Here is a 12,220-nt window from a genome sequence, read left to right on the forward strand (position 1 = left end):
AGCTTCCTCTCTAAGGGGGGAGCAATCTGTTGCGACGTGGCCTCCAACGCGCACCCCGCGGTAAAAGAACACGCGAAACAGCATTACAATCAACTTGTAGCTCTCCTCTCCGTTTTTCCTTCGTTTCTTTCACTCTTGCGACTTTCGTTGCACTGCCTGGTCATGGCTCTACTTGAGACTCTCCGGTTTTCAGAATAAAGGAGATGTTGTTACCGAAAAGACATGTACTTTTCTACAACCTTTCTCCACACTTCCATTCACTGCGCAACGTTGCAGTTTGGTCGCCGATACAAACATGTCAGCTTCTTCTCTAAGGTGGAGCAATCTGTAGCGACGTGGCCGCAACCGCCACACCGATGTCATAAAAACACGCGAAGCAGCATTACAATCAACTTGTAGCTCTTCTCTCTGTTTTTCCTTCGTTTCTTGCACTCTTGCCACTTCCGTTGTGCTGCGTGCACTTTGCTCTACTTTCGACTCTGGTTGTCAGAATAAAGCAGATGTGGTGACTGAAAATGCATGTCCTTTTCTACAACCTGGCTCTACACTTCCACTGAGAGCGCACTGTTGCAGTTAGGTGGCCGATAAAAACAGGCCAGCTTCCTCTCTAAGAGGGGAGCATTCTGTAGCGACGTGGCCACCGACGCGCACCCCGTGGTCTAATAAACACGCGAAGCAATATCAAAATCAAACTGTAGCTCTCATCTCTATTTTTCCTTTGTTTTTTTAACTCATGCTACTTTCATTGCACTGAATGCACCTGGCTCTATTTTCGACTCTCTGGTTGTCAAAATAAAGCAGATGTTGTTACTGAAAAGACATCTCCTTTTATACAACCTGGCTCTACACTTCCACTGAGTGCGCACTGTTGCAATTAGGTGGCCGATATAAACAGGCCAGCTTTCTCTCAAAGTGGGGAGCAATCCGTAGCGACGTGGCCGCCACCGCGCACCCCGCGGTAAAAAAACACGCGAAGCAGCATCACAATCAGCTTGCTGCTCTCCTCTCTGTTTAAACTTCGTTTCTTTCACTCTTGCGACTTTCGTTGCACTGCGTGCACCAGGCTCTACTTTCGACTCTCCGGTTTTCAGAATAAAGGAAATGTTGTTACCGAAAAGACATGTACTTTTCTACAACCTGGCTCCACACTTCAATTGACTGCGCAACTTTGCAGTCAGGTCGCCGATACAAACATGTTAGCTTCTTCTCTAAGGTAGAGCAATCTGTAGCGACGTGGCCGCAACCGCCACACCGAGGTCATAAAAACACGCGAAGCAGCATTACAATCAACTTGTAGCTCTTCTCTCTGTTTTTCCTTCGTATCTTGCACTCTTGCCACTTCCGTTGTACTGCGTGCACCTTGCTCTACTTTCGACTCTCGTTGTCAGAATAAAGCAGATGTTGTTACTGAAAATACAAGTCCTTTTCTACAACCTGACTCTACACATCTATTGATTGCGCAATGTTGCAGTTAGGCGGCCGATAAAAACAGGCCAGCTTCCTCTCTAAGGGGGGAGCAATCTGTAGCGACGTTGCCACCGATGCGCACCCTGTGGTCTAATAAACACGCGAAGCAGCATCAAAATCAACTTGTAGCTCTTCTCTCTATTTTTCCTTTGTTTTTTTCACTCATGCTACTTTTGTTATACTGAGTGCACCTGGCTCTATTTTCAATTCTCTGGTTGTCAAAATAAAGCAGATGTTGTTACTGAAAAGACATCTCCTTTTCTACAATCTGGCTCTACACTTCGACTGAGTGCGCACTGTTGCAGTTAGGTGGCCGATAAAAACAGGCCAGCTTTCTCTCAAAGGGGGGAGCAATCTGTAGCGACGTGGCCGCCACCGCGCACCCCGCGGTAAAAAAACACGCGAAGCAGCATCACAATCAGCTTGCTGCTCTCCTCTCTGTTTAAACTTCGTTTCTTTCACTCTTGCGACTTTCGTTGCACTGCGTGCACTTGGCTCTATTTTCGACTCTCCGGTTTTCAGAATAAAACAGATGTTGTTACCGAAAAGACGTACTTTTCTACAACATGGCTCCACTCTTCCTCTGACTGCGCAATGTTGCAGTTTGGTCGCCGATACAAACATGTCAGCTTCTTCGCTAAGGTGGAGCAATCTGTAGCGACGTGGCCGCAACCGCACACACCGCGGTCATAGAAACACGCGAACCAGCATTACAATCAACATGTAGCTCTTCTCTCTGTTTTTCCTTCGTTTCTTGCACTCTTGCCAATTCTGTTGCACTGCGTGCACCTTGCTCTACTTTCGACTCTGGTTGTCAGAATAAAGCAGATGTTATTACTGAAAAGACATGTTCTTTTCTACAACCTGGCTCTACACTTCCGTTGACTGCGAGATGTTGCAGTTAGGCGGCCGATTAAAACAGGCCAGCTTCCACGCTAATGGAAGAGCAAACTGTAGCGACGGGGCCGCGACCGCGCACCCCGCAATCATAAAAACACGCGAAGCAGCATTACAATCAACTTGTAGCTCTCCTCTCTGTTTTCCTTCGTTTCTTTCACTCTTGCGAATTTCGTAGCGCTGCGTTCACCTGGCTCTACTTTCGACTCTCCGGTTTTCATAATAAAGGAGATGTTGGTACTGAATATACATGTCCTTTTCTACAACCTGGCTCTACACTTCCATTGACTGCGCAAGCGCAATGTTGCAGTCAGGCGGCCGATAAGAACAGGCCAGCTTTCTCTCTAAGGGGGGAGCAATCTGTAGCGACGTGGCCTCCAACGCGCACCCCGCGGTAAAAGAACGCGCGAAGCAGCATCAAAATCAACTCTTAGCTCTCCTCTCTCTTTTTCCTTCGTTTCTTTCACACTTGCGACTTTCGATGCACTGCGTGCACCTGGCTTTACTTTCGACTCTCCCGTTTTCAGAATAAAGGAGATGTTACCGAAAAGACATGTACTTTTCTACAACTTGTTTCCACACTTCCATTGACTGAGCAATATTGCAGTCAGGTCGCCGATACGAGAATGTCAGCTTCTTCGCTAAGGTGGAGCAATCTGTAGCGACGTGGCCGCAACCGCACACACCGTGGTCTTAGAAACACGCAAAGCAGCATAACAATCAACTTGTAGCTCTTTTCTCTGTTTTTCCTTCGTTTCTTGCACTCTTGCCACTTCCGTTGTACTGCGTGCACCTTGTTCTACTTTCGACTCTGGTTGTCAGAATACAGCAGATGTTGTTACTGAAAAGACATGTCCTTTTCTACAACCTGGTTCTACACTTCCATTGACTGCGCAATGCTGCAGTTAGGTGGCTGATAAAAACAGGCCAGCTTCCTCTCTGAGGGGGGAGCAATCTGTAGCGACGTGGCCTCCAACGTGCACCCCGTGGTCTAATAAACACGCGAAGCATCATCAAAATCAACTTGTAGCTCTCCTGTCTATTTTTCCTTTGTTTTTTTTTTCACTCATGCCACTTTCCTTGCACTGATTTCACCTGGCTCTATTTTCGACTCTCTGGTTGTCAAAATAAAGCAGATGTTGTTACTGAAAAGACATCTCCTTTTCTACAACCTGGCTCTACACTTCCACAGAGTGCGCACTGTTGCAGTTAGATGGCCGATAAAAACGGGCCAGCTTTCTCTCCAAGGGGGGAGCAATCTGTAGCGACGTGGCAGCCACCGCGCACCCCGTGGTCTAAACAACACGCGTAGCAGCATCAAAATCAACTTGTAGCTCTTCTCTCTGTTTTTCCTTCGTTTTCATTTGTTTAATTATTACATACTGCAGACCATGGTTAGGTCCAAGCAGGGGGGCACAAGAAGATAAAATGCAAAAATACAAACAATACAAGCAAACAAGGCACTTATACATGGGGTAATTCATTCCATTCTTGTATCGTACGCGGAAAAAAAGAGTACTTGAAGGTGTCAGTAGCAGCAAAATATGGGGCGAAAGCACTCGGGTTGTGGTGCCTAGTAGGTCTAGTTTGTAACGGTGACAAGAATGGAGATGGGTCAATGGACAGTGCACCTTTACTTAGTCAAGAAAGGAAATCAAGACGGAAGCACTTTCTCCTGGATTCAAGGCTGGGGATTTTGTTAGCAAGCATTATTTGTGAGGGAGAATCAGTACGTGAGTATTTAGAGTAAATAAATCTTACAGCTTTTCTCTGAATTCTTTCTATTTTACGGATGTTGTGATTAGTGTAGGGGTCCCAGACTATACAGGCATATTCGAGCTTAGGTCTAATAAAAGTAAAGTAGCTGAGGAGCTTGACGTTAGAAGGGGAATTTCTGAGTTTGTGTTTTAAGAAGCATAGCTTACGAAAGGCAGATGAGCAAGTATTGTCAATGTGTAAATTCCACGAGAGATTGCTGGTTAGTGTGACACCGAGGTATTTATGACTGGTGACTTGTTTTAATGGCGATGTTCCTAGTGTGTATTGATAGTCGTACGGAACTTACTTTCGTGTTATGCGAAGATACAGTGTTTTGTCGGCGTTCAGCACCATTCCCCAGTTCTTGCACCATTCAAGTATATTATTAAGATTGGTATTAAGTTCACACTGATCAGCACAGCACGAAACATCCCGAAACAAGACTGCATCATCCGCGAACAACCGAATTTGCACACCAGTTGTAATTACATTAACAATATCATTTATATACAGTATGAAAAGCAATGGACCCAGCACACTTCCCTGAGGAACTCCCGAAGTGACATCAAGATAGCCGGACCCTATTCCATCTATTATGACCAGTTGTTTGCTCTTTGTCGAGTAATTTGCAACCCATGTGACCAAAATTTCGGGGAGGCCAATATTTCGCATCTTAAGAATTAATTTGTCATGTGGTACCTTATCGAATGCTTTACTGAAGTCTAGAAATATTGCATCTATTTGACCGGTGTTGTCTAAGGTGTGTGCAAACGAATGAAATACTGTAACTAACTGTGTGACGGTGGAGTACCCTTTCCTGAACCCGTGCTGGAAACCTGTTAGAATATTATGGTCGTTTAAGTATTCAAGAATGCGAGTGGCGACAATGTGTTCCATTAGTTTGCAACAAGAAGATGTTAGTGATATTGGACGGTAATTCTGAAAACATAGGCGGTCGCCCTTTTTAAAGATAGGTACAACCAGAGCTATCTTCCAGTCTTCGGGGAGCTCGCCATACATTAAAGAAGTACGAAATAAAACAACAAGAAATTTAGCCAGTGACTCAGCATAGCGACGAAGAAATATGTTTGGAATGCTGTCGGGACCACATGATTTTTTTGTATTAAGGTTCAAAAGCATAGATAACACACCAGAGTAAGAAATAAAGCCAACATCACTAGGACGATACACTGCGGTATGCGCCAACATACATGCGCAAGAATCAGAGAATACACTTTGAAAGTACTGGTTAAAATGCTGAGCAATTGCCTGCGGGTCTGAAATAACAGAACCATCCACTACAATTTCCTTCACCGGCTTCTTTTTTTCAGAAATATAATTCCAAAATTTACTGGGGTCATTTTTAATAAAATTAGGCAACAATGTTTTAAAATAATAGTCTTTGGAGCCACGAACCTCACGTGCCAAAGTATTCTTTATCTCTTCTACAACGGGCGATTGTACATGTCTTTTTTTAAGCGTTTAATTCTTCGCTTAAGGTGAATTATCTTCCGGGTTACCCAGGGCGTGTGTTTATAGACTCGTTTGCGCTTGTTTGGCACAAAATTTTGTACGCAGTGTTGGCACATTTCTTTAAATTTATTCCAAAGGGCGCATACGTCGTCCCCATCAAAATCATCAAGGGAAGATTCCAAATGCTCAATTATACATTCATCGTTAGCTCGTGAATAATCCTTGAAAGAGCGTGATGAACATTTATCAGTACTGACAGACCGACCCAATGGCAGAGCGGTACAAACAAGATGATGACCTGACAAGCCCTTTTCTACTGTTACTGTACTCTCTCTAAAGTCGCGGTGAACGAATACAAGATCTAGTACAGAACTGGATGTAGCGTTGACACGAGTGGGTTCTTTAACTAATTGGATCAAGTCGTGAGTAAGCATTATATCAAACAAAATATGTATTTGTTTTTTGGATTCATAGTCTGTCTGGAACCGCTCCCAGTTGACTCCTGGGAAGTTGAAGTCACCAATCAGTATTATTTTGCTATTTTGGAACTGGAGCATGTGATCCCGTAATTTGGCAACGTAATCAATTCCGGCATCTGGCGGTCTATAAAGAGCATAAAGAATGAAACTGAAGCCCCAACAAGACAATCTAAGACATGCGCACTCAAGCCCAAAAGGATTATCAACAAAGACGGCTTCTATTGATCTCTTGATCAAAACGGCCACCCCGCCCCCCCTAGATTCCCTATCTTTCCGGTATATATTGTAACCAGGGGGGAAAACGTGGTCGTCACTTACATCACTGCGCAACCAGGTTTCAGTGACTACCGCAATGTGAGGGTCATGTTGAAGTAACAGAATTTCGAACTGTTCTGTTTTGTTATTGACACTTCGTGCATTTAAATTGATGATTCGCAGCTGTCGTTCCTTGCAAATGTTTATGTTATTTTGTGCGCCGTGTTTGTTAAAGGGTATGGAATGGTTCATTTGGTGTTTACTCTTGCCTAGTGTGATGACCCTACTGCCAATGCATGGAGCCGTGTCATTGGGCGGCTCCTGTTCATGGCGTCGTTTTTTTGTAGTGGTACTCGTTCATTTTTATCGCTGTCCCAGACATAGGCTTTACCGTTTATGTACAATTTGGTAAATGCTAATGCAACTTTCTCCTTTTTATCGCGATTCGGTTTGGCACTTTCCCACAGTTTCTTACGTACATTTCGTACTTTTTTTGAAAAATCCTCCCCAATTGAAAAATTAGTATTTTTCAGTTTATGACCGTTCTTTAGTATACTGCTCTTATCTCTCATGTCAAGCAGTTTGAAGATTACAGGTCGTGTCTTGTTTGGATCGGGCCTTCCTAAACGATGAATCCGTTATATTGCAACCGGATTCAGTTCCAGAGTGCCCTCAAAGATTTCACTGTTCACTACGTGCTCTAGCCTTTCGTTGGTCTCTTTTTCAACCTCAGGTATGCCGTAAACAATCAAATTTGATCTCCTGCTGTAGTTTTCTAATTCATCAATTCTATTCTGTAGAACCAGGATTTGAGCACTCATAGAGGCCACTTGTTCCTGGTACGCCTCCACCTTCTGTTCCAGTCGCGTGAGGGTATCCATTTTGCTTTCTATGTTGACCAATCGGGTCTCTTTTATTTCCTTAATATCGCTAGCAATTGCTTCTAGCTGCTTAGAGATTTGCGTCAATTCCGGGCCAGGGTTTGTTTCAATATCTCCACCAAGTAGTAACAACAATTTCTTTAGTACAGACGTGGTGGTACACATCATGACACACAATTGTGGGCACGGCAGCACAAGCAAAAAAAGGTCGCTAGTACGGATACACTTCTCGTTTGGTAATCTCACCTGCGTAAAGAAGATCAGCGGATTGTAAGACCACCGCATACTGCCAGTGCCGCCGTGCCCACTGAGCTTGAGGAACGGAGGTAGCTTATATGTAGTCCAGATGCACGATGGCGCCGCCTGCAGGCCGACATCCTCCGCTGTAAGCAACGACGTAGACGATCCGTGAGATAGTCCATCCAACGACGTTGGTAGCGGCAGGCAAGACACGTGCTGTCTTGAATGGTGGTCATGCGCAGATAGGCCTCCGACAAACGATCCCGGGTGACTGGCATTCGCACGCCCGAACAAGCCGAGAAGCTGCGTAAAGAAGATCAGCGGATTGTAAGACCACCGCGCACTGCCAGTGTCGTCGTTTCGTTCACTCTTGCGACTTTTGATGCACTGCGCGCACCTGGCTTTACTTTCGACTCTCCCGTTTTCAGGATAAAGGAGATGTTACCGAAAAGACATGTACTTTTCTACAACTTGGCTCCACACTCCCAATGACTGCGCGACGTTGCAGTCAGGACGCCGATACGAACATGTCAGCTTCTTCGCTATGGTGGAGCAATCTGTAGCGACGTGGCCGCAACCGCACACACCGTGGTCATAGAAACACGCGAAGCAGCATTGCAATCAACTTGTAGCTCTTCTCTCTGTTTTTCCTTCGTTTCTTGAACTCTTGCCACATCCATTGTACTGCGTGCACCTGGCTCTATTTTCGACTCCCTGGTTGTCAGAATAAAGCAGATGTTGTTATTGAAAAGACATGTCATTTTCTACAACCTGGCTCTACACTTCCAATTACTGCGCAACGTTGCAGTAAGGCGACCGATAAACACAGGCCTGCTTCCTCGCTAAGGTGGGAGCAAGCTGTAGCCTCGTGGCCACCACGGCGCACCCCGCAGTCATAAAAACACGTGAAGCAGCATTAAAATCAACTTGTAGCTCTCCTCTCGGTTTTTCCTTCGTTTCTTTCACTCTTGTGACTTTCGTTGCACTGCGTGCACCTGGCTCCACTTTCGACTCTCCTGTTTTCAGAATAAAGGAGATGTTCTTACAAAATACATGTCCTTTTCTACAACCTGGCTCTACACTTCAATTGACTGCGCAATGTTGCAGTTAGGCGGTCGATAAAAACAGGCCAGCTTCCTCTCTAAGGGGGGAGCAATCTGTAGCGACGTGGCCTCCAACGCGCACCCCGTGGTCGTAACAACACGCGAAGCAGCATTACAATAAACTTTCTGCTCTCCTCCCTGTGTTTGTTTTGTTTCTTTCACTCTTGCCACTTCCGTTGCACTGCGTGCACCTGGCTCTACTTTCGACTATCTCGTTTTCAGAATAAAGGAGATGTTACCGAAAAGACATGTACTTTTCTACAACCTGGCTCCACACTTCAATTGACTGCGCAACGTTGCAGTCAGGTCGCCGATACAACCATGTCAGCTTCTTCGCTAAGGTGGAGCAATCTGTAGCGACGTGGCCGCAACCGCACACACCGCGGTCATAGAAACACGCGAAGCAGCATTACAATCAACTTGTAGCTCTTCTCTCTGTTTTTCCTTCGTTTCTTGCACTCTTGCCACATCCGTTGTACTGCGTGCACCTGGCTCTATTTTCGACTCCCTGGTTGTCAAAATAAAGCAGATGTTGTTTCTACAACCTGGCTCTACGCTTCCACTAATTGCGCACTGTTGCAGTTAGGTGGCCGACAAAAGCAGGCCAGCTTCCTCTCAAAGGGGGGAGCAATCTGTAGCGACGCGGCCGCCACCGCGCACCCCGCGGTAAAAAAACACGCGAAGCAGCTTCACAATCAGCTTGCTGCTCTCCTCTCTGTTTAAACTTCGTTTCTTTCACTCTTACCACTTCCGTTGCACTGCGTGCACCTGGCTCTAGTTTCGACTATCCCGTTTTCAGAATCAAGGAGATGTTACCGAAAAGACATGTACTTTTCAACAACCTGGCTTCACACTTCCATTGACTGCGCAACGTTGCAGTCAGGTCGCCGACACAAACATGTCAGCTTCTTCGCTAAGGTGGAGCAATCTGTAGCGACGTGGCAGCCACCGCGCACCCCGTGGTCTAAACAACACGCGAAGCAGCATCAAAATCAACTTGTAGCTCTTCTCTCTGTTTTTCCTTCGTTTCTTTCACTCTTGCGACTTTTGATGCACTGCACGTACCTGGCTTTACTTTCGACTCTCCCGTTTTCAGGATAAAGGAGATGTTACCGAAAAGACATGTACTTTTCTACAACTTGGCTCCACACTTATATTGACTGCGCGACGTTGCAGTCAGTTCGCCGATACGAACATGTCAGCTTCTTCGCTATGGTCGAGCAATCTGTAGCGACGTGGCCGCAACCGCACACACCGTTGTCATAGAAACACGCGAAGCAGCATTACAATCAACTTGAAGCTCTCCTCTCTGTTTTTCCTTCGTTTCTTTCACTCTTGCGACTTTCGTTGCACTGCGTGCACCTTGCTTTACTTTCGACTCTGGTTGTTAGAATAAAGCAGATGTTGTTACTGAAAAGACATGTCCTTTTCTACAACCTGGCTCTACACTTCCACTGACGTCACACTGTTGCAGTTAGGCGGCCGATAAACACAGGCCAGCTTCCTCGCTAAGGGGGGAGCAATCTGTAGCGTCGGGGCCACCACCGCGCTCCCCGCGGTTATAAAAACACGCGAAGCAGCATTACAATCAACTTGTAGCTCTCCTCTCTGTTTTTTCTTCGTTTCTTTCACTCTTGCGACTTTCGTTGCACTGCGTGCACTTGGCTCTACTTTCAACTCTCTGGTTTTCAGAATAAAGGAGATGTTGTTACCGAAAAGTCGTACTTTTCTACAACCTGACTCCACACTTCCTTTGACTGCGCAATGTTGCAGTTAGGTCGCCGATACAAACATGTCAGCTTCTTCGCTAAGGTGGAGCAATCTGTAGCGACATGGCCGCAACCGCCACACCGAGGTCATAAAAACACGCAAAGCAGCATTACAATCAACTTGTAGCCATTCTCTCTGTTTTTCCTTCGTTTCTTGCACTCTTGCCACTTCCGTTGTACTGCGCGCACCTTGCTCTACTTTCGACTCTGGTTGTCAGAATAAAGCAGATGTTGTTACTGAATATACATGTCCTTTTCTTCAACCTGACTCTACACATCCATTGACTGCGCAATGTTGCAGTTAGGCGGCCGATAAAAACAGGTGAGCTTCCTCTCTAAGGGGGGAGCAATCTGTAGCGACGTGGCCACCGACGCGCACCCCGTGGTCTAATAAACACGCGAAGCAATATCAAAATCAAACTGTAGCTCTCATCTCTATTTTTCCTTTGTTTTTTTAACTCATGCTACTTTCATTGCACTGAATGCACCTGGCTCTATTTTCGACTCTCTGGTTGTCAAAATAAAGCAGATGTTGTTACTGAAAATACATCTCCTTTTATACAACCTGGCTCTACACTTCCACTGAGTGCGCACTGTTGCAATTAGGTGGCCGATATAAACAGGCCAGCTTTCTCTCAAAGTGGGGAGCAATCTGTAGCGACGCTGCCGCCACCGCGCACCCCGCGGTAAAAAAACACGCGAAGCAGCATCACAATCAGCTTGCTGCTCTCCTCTCTGTTTAAACTTCGTTTCTTTCACTCTTGCGACTTTCATTGCACTGCGTGCACCAGGCTCTACTTTCGACTCTCCGGTTTTCAGAATAAAGGAAATGTTGTTACCGAAAAGACATGTACTTTTCTACAACCTGGCTCCACACTTCAATTGACTGCGCAACTTTGCAGTCAGGTCGCCGATACAAACATGTTAGCTTCTTCTCTAAGGTAGAGCAATCTGTAGCGACGTGGCCGCAACCGCCACACCAAGGTCATAAAAACACGCGAAGCAGCATTACAATCAACTTGTAGCTCTTCTCTCTGTTTTTCCTTCGTATCTTGCACTCTTGCCACTTCCGTTGTACTGCGTGCACCTTGCTCTACTTTCGACTCTGGTTGTCAGAATAAAGCAGATGTTGTTACTGAAAATACAAGTCCTTTTCTATAACCTGACTCTACACATCTATTGATTGCGCAATGTTGCAGTTAGGCGGCCGATAAAAACAGGCCAGCTTCCTCTCTAAGGGGGGAGCAATCTGTAGCGACGTTGCCACCGATGCGCACCCTGTGGTCTAATAAACACGCGAAGCAGCATCAAAATCAACTTGTAGCTCTTCTCTCTATTTTTCCTTTGTTTTTTTCACTCATGCTACTTTCGTTATACTGAGTGCACCTGGCTCTATTTTCAATTCTCTGGTTGTCAAAATAAAGCAGATGTTGTTACTGAAAAGACATCTCCTTTTCTACAATCTGGCTCTACACTTCGACTGAGTGCGCACTGTTGCAGTAAGGTGGCCGATAAAAACAGGCCAGCTTTCTCTCAAAGGGGGGAGCAATCTGTAGCGACGTGGCCGCCACCGCGAGCCCCGCGGTAAAAAAACACGCGAAGCAGCATCACAATCAGCTTGCTGCTCTCCTCTCTGTTTAAACTTCGTTTCTTTCACTCTTGCGACTTTCGTTGCACTTCGTGCACCTTGCTCTACTTTCGACTCTGGTTGTCAGAATAAAGCAGATGTTATTACTGAAAAGACATGTTCTTTTCTACAACCTGGCTCTACACTTCCGTTGACTGCGAGATGTTGCTGTTAGGCGGCCGATTAAAACAGGCCACCTTCCACGCTAATGGAAGAGCAAACTGTAGCGACGTGGCCGCGACCGCGCACCCCGCAATCATAAAAACACGCG

Source organism: Rhipicephalus microplus, unplaced genomic scaffold (genome assembly GCF_043290135.1).
Source record: "Rhipicephalus microplus isolate Deutch F79 unplaced genomic scaffold, USDA_Rmic scaffold_13, whole genome shotgun sequence".
In the NCBI taxonomy this organism is placed as follows: Eukaryota; Metazoa; Arthropoda; class Arachnida; order Ixodida; family Ixodidae; genus Rhipicephalus; species Rhipicephalus microplus.